The sequence below is a fragment of the Silene latifolia genome, chromosome 2 (assembly GCF_048544455.1).
Source record: "Silene latifolia isolate original U9 population chromosome 2, ASM4854445v1, whole genome shotgun sequence".
NCBI lineage: Eukaryota > Viridiplantae > Streptophyta > Magnoliopsida > Caryophyllales > Caryophyllaceae > Silene > Silene latifolia.
In genome coordinates this window covers 2,565,919-2,571,673 of record NC_133527.1, presented here as the reverse complement: position 1 = coordinate 2,571,673, position 5,755 = coordinate 2,565,919, and positions in this window count along the sequence as shown.

Here is a 5,755-nt window from a genome sequence, read left to right as displayed (position 1 = left end):
TCTATATGTCGCAACCTGAAGGGTTTGTGGTTAAGGGTCAAGAGAATAAAGTGTGTAAACTGAACAAGTCACTTTATGGTGCAAACAAGCACCTAAACAAAGTGGTATGAGAAATTCAACACTACTTTGATGAGTAATGGCTTTATGATTAACAATTCTGATTCATGTGTTTATTCCAAAGTGATAGAATCTGATTGTGTTATTATATGCCTATATGTGGATGACATGCTTATTTTTGGTAATAATTTAGATGTGATAATTAAAACCAAAGAATTTTTGTCATCACACTTTGAGATGAAGGACTTAGGAGAAGCTGATGTTATCCTAGGGGTTAAGGTTATCCGAAACTCCAATGGAATTTCTTTGAGTCAATCTCATTATGTTGAAAAGGTGTTGAAAAAGTTTAACTGCTTTGATGTTGTGCCTGCTAGAACACCCTATGACTTTAGTGTACATTTGAGTAAAAACTTGGGTAATGAGTGTTTCCCGGGGAAGAGTATGCTAAAATCCTAGGGAGTGTGATGTTTCTTATGAACGTACTCGACCGGATATTGCATATGCGGTTAGTAGATCGAGTCGTTATACACATAACCCCTGGTAATGAACATTGGAATGCTCTTCGTCGTTTGCTAAAATACCTAAGAGGAACAGTTGATCTGTGTTTGCATTATGGTAAATTTCTTTGTGTTAGAAGGATATTGTGATGCAAATTGGGTTGCAGGTAACGATGAGATTTGTTCTACTAGTGGATATGTCTTCACCATGGGTGGAGGTGCGATATCGTGGAAGTCTTCTAAACAGACTTGTATTGCACGCTCTACCATGGAGTCGGAGTTCATAGCTCTTGAGTTGGCAGGACAAGAAGCTGATTGGCTGAAAAACCTATTGGCGATGTACCAAGTATGGGGAGGACGGTGACACCGGTCTCCATCTTTGTGTGACTCGAAAGCTGCTATTGGCGTTGCAAAGAATAGTGTCTACAATTCGAAAAAGAGACACATGCGAATAAGGCACGCTGCAGTTAAACAACTCCTTGAGAATGGAGTGATTACTGTGGACTATGTGAAGTCCGAAAGTAATCTTGCTGATCCCTTTACTAAGGGGTTGACTAAGAGATTAGTCGTTAATACGTCGAGGGGAATGGGGCTTAGGTCCATGAGTCAAAGTTGAGATTGACTAGGTCCAAAGTTTTCATTCCTATGGCGTAGTATGATTCATAGCCTTTATGGTAGTGCTTTTGAGACGCACTTGATGAATTATACTCTAGGTTGGACTTATGTCCTTAATGGCTCGTATGAGAAGTGCTGATGAGAAGCACTTGAGCCACCTGCGTAGGTGTAATGATCCTAAGACTATGAGAAGTCTTGTGGTCACACCTATCAGTACCAAGGTAATGCATAAGCTCTAAAAGAGCGCGTTGCACTCTGAAATCGCGGGACGATCTTAATTTGAAGGTATGATATGTGTGTAGTGGGGGTATCGACCGAAGTTCAGCTAAGAATTCAAATCGCAAGATATTCTCTAGTTGTAAGTAAGTTGTTTCCTCATTTCACTAAAGTGTCAATTCAAATCGAAAGATATTGATACCTAAGTATCCACCCTTCCTTTACCCAGGAATTCTTCTTTCTCTGGCTCTGGCGCCTCTAGTGGGGGATTGTTGGAAATAGAGGCTTTGAGAGCTTTTCTCTTAGTTTCCTTTTGTCCCACATTGGTGAGGAAGTGGGTGTTTTATGGGTTTATATAACACCCCTTCCCTTACCTTATCACTAGTGGTCATGGGGAGTCTTTGTAGAGACTTTGCGAGGTGCTTAATTCGGCTCGACACTGCATGCGCACAGGCGTGCCGTGCCCGAGCCCGGCCCGGCCCGGATCCGGATTCGTGATTCGGGATTTGGGATTTGGCAATCGCCTGCGGCGGGCTTGGCCTATCTTTTTGGATCCGGGTGAGTTGTTTTTGGTTGTGTGCTGTTGAATCAGTCAGTCAATGACTGTTAGTGGGTGAGATTATTTCTCCCCACTATCAGCCTTGACTCCTGTTTTGTGGGAGACGGTTTCTGGCTCTTCAGCAATTATAAATAGCAGCCTCCTCGGCCACTTTAAACACAACAAAATCAATACTCTCCTCTTCCTCTCTCGTTTTTCTCTATACAATTTCTGGGTTAAGTTAAATCGTTCCAGGTCTTCCAAACTCGAGTGGGCGAGTTTGTGAGGCAGCAGTAGTGTAATCCTTGGGGACTACCGGTCGTCACTGATCGCCACCACGGTCGCACCGGAGAAATAGTTTTTTAAGGCAGCGGTTTCGCACCGCGTCACTACCAATTCCTCTTCGGTATTTCTGATTCTGCCCTTCGTTTTTGCTACTGCTTTCCGTATTAATAATTACTATCTCGGTTGTTAGTAATTAGTTCCAACACAGCCGACAATAGTTTCAAGCTCAGAGTCTCAGACATACCAACACGAGTTCCACAAATCAGATAGATTAGTCTTTTCAAGCTCCTTACCACAAACTGCATTCTCAGACTTTCTTAAGCTTGAGCTAACCCAGTAGTATCTGCATAGGATGAGAATACAACAAATATAGAGTTACATTAAGCATTAAGGCGGGTGATGGAAAATATACCAAATACAGATTTATCATCTTTGGGTTTAAATCAATACATCTATTTATCTATCTATCTATCTATATTATCAAAGGAAGCTTTTTTCGAGCATTGTGAGAGACTCCAACTTCTATAAACTACCTAAATTAAATCTAATAATTTTTAATATTTTTAAATGTAGAGGTAGAATAATAGTCCGTATAAACAACTCCATATAACATGCATTTAAGTAGGACTTAATGTCTATTTTTGTTAGTATATATATAAACGATTCTCCCAATTACAACTTCATCTTCATGTTTGTCTTCACCATGTTTATATACAATTAAACGTAATTTTTCATGTTGCAAAGGTGGTGGTTGTTGCATGTCATCTTCTTCAGTTCAATTCAGTTCAGCTAATTAAGTTTAGTTCATTTCAGACAGTTTCAATCTAAAAGAACAGGGCCTTAAACCTCAAGAATTTGCTGCAATTAATTTACTATTAGGCTGTATATATTATCGGCGGACGGCGGCGAAGTCTTCGTAATCACGATATAAGGGATATAACTATATAAGGGTTAAGGTGAGTCCATATTAATAAAGAAAGCTTTTTTCCGAGCTACTATAGAGAGTCCACCTTTTCCGAGCTACCTACTTTAATTAAATTAAATATAGTATAGTATAATAATATAATTAAGAATAAAATAAAATATGAAAAATCATCAAATTTTTATCTTACTGTTAGAATCCTAATACAAAGCAATAACAAATTTCTTAGTATATAAACAACACCCACCACCAATTTATTTTCAATCTTTCACGTTTCTTGGTCTTTGTAACCTATGCTTATATAGTTTATTCAATGAAAGTTATTTATTATTTACTAGTTGGAAAGCCCGTGCGATGCACGAGGCTACCAATAGGATTATCTTTAACAATATGCATATTGAATGTTCTAAGAATTTGTTGAACAATATATTCTAAAGTTGGTTTACATTGTCATGGTTTGGTAGCAGAAGTCAACTAAATTGCTTAATAAAAAAAAGCCGAACTATGTAAAAAATTCGAACGCACAAAACTTCGGGTTGGTTTAGTTGAATACTGGTGGATCTTCAATCCCTGTAACGTAAAAGGTACTCTCTTTGGTATTAATTATATCAGTTGTATAACATCCAAAGAGACAGTTGTATTATTCAATTATGTAGTTACCTATTTTTATTGTTGTAGACACCATCTGTTTTTAGTTAACATAAAAACGGTATTGCCAAAAATGTGGTTTAATTCCTCCAAAATAAACATGTGATAACTAAAGCTAACCTTTATGTGATTCGCAAATTAGATTAACCTACAACATCTACCCATATATTCGACTCTGTAAGTATAAGACAGTGTAAAAGCTGAATGGTGGTACGCAAAACAACAGGTATCTCAATCATATATGTAACATGTTTGGAGAATTTGTTATATCTTTAACCAATAAAATTTGTTTTCATAATTTACAATTAAGTCTGGTAATTCGCTATAAACTTCATGCAAAATATATAATATGACACCTAATTGGTAGATGTGTGAAAATTTCTTCGTAAACAATATCTTTCGTGTGGCACTGCTATACTTGTTCCCTATATCATCAATGTAGAACATTCATCCCTTGGTGATGTTGTTTTTGACGTTGTTACTTAAAGCTAACCATGACTAAAATCTGAGTTCCAACATATAAATTTCAACATGATTAAGTAACTGCCCCTTGTCTCTATTTATCGTCATGGCGAAGCATGACCTCAATGGATATTGTCTCCGCTTAAACACGAAATAGATTTTTGTATCTGAGAACCCATCACTATCCCCGTGTACATGTATGAAGATATGAGTCATTAAAGTTGCATGTCTAGTACATAGATGTATCTTTATATCTTAGAGAATAACCAAATATTCCAATAACTAAATATTACATTTGTCTCAATAAAATGTTTACATATGCTTCATATAAATACACAAAGACCAAGGTACAAAGAAAGGGAAATTGATTTTAATATTTTTTTAAAGATAAAGTAGAGAGTATAAAACATATCCAAAATAGAAATGTAAACTATTGACTGAAACACTCAAAAAAGGATAATGTAAACTATTGACCAGGGAGGGAGTAAATGTTTAATTTTTTAGAGTTTAGAATGGATAGTAGGTACTACTTGTAAATCCGATTAGATCTAGATTAATTTTATTAAAAAAATTGATTATAGGATTAATTAACTGGCAATATGAGTTATATTAACTTCATTGTGTATGCACTTTATTGTGAAATTTCCAAGGAAAATGGTGATTGACTCCCATAACTTTATGCAATTGTGAAATTAACCCCCATAACTTTCAGTTGGAATGATTAGGCCCATAACTTACATCATAAGTGAAATTAAACCTCTTTATCAAAATCTCACGAGAAATTCAATCTATCATATCACAAAAGTAAATATGCTTAGGTTCTTATGAAAAATATGAAATAAAAGTTCTAAAAATAAAAAAAAAATAGCATAAATTAGATAAAATAAAATTAAAAATATTTTACGAAAAGCAAACAATTTATATTATTTTTATATAAAGTACATATTTTTCAAATTTTTGTAAAAAAATTTCAATTGCAAAATATTTGGTTAGGTAGTTGTGTTAAAATCAGAAGTCGAAATAAAAGATTTTCATGACAAAAAAATATAATAAAAGGGTAAAAAAGTATTCAAATTTTTCTATTTTTCAACAATTAAAAAAAGTTTACACATAAAGTTGTTAATTGTTTTTTTTCTAAAAAAATCATACCGATTTACATACGTATGTAAAAAAATGGTTTAGTATGTAATACGTATGATTTTAGTATGTTATATGTATACTTGTTGGTATAGCTGTTGGTATATAATGATATTTTGGTGAGATTTTTGATTAATTTTTTTAAACTTTTATTTCGTATTTTTCATAAGAACATAACCATTTTTACTTTTGTGATATGATAAATTCAATTTCTCGTGAGATTTAATAAAAGGGTTTAATTTCACTTATTATGCAAGTTATGAGGCTTAATAGCTCCAATTGAAAGTTACGGGGGTTAATTTCACAATTGCACAAAGTTATTGGGGTCTAGTTCATTTTCAACTTAAGATAGAATGAGAAGTTAAAGTTAACATTACT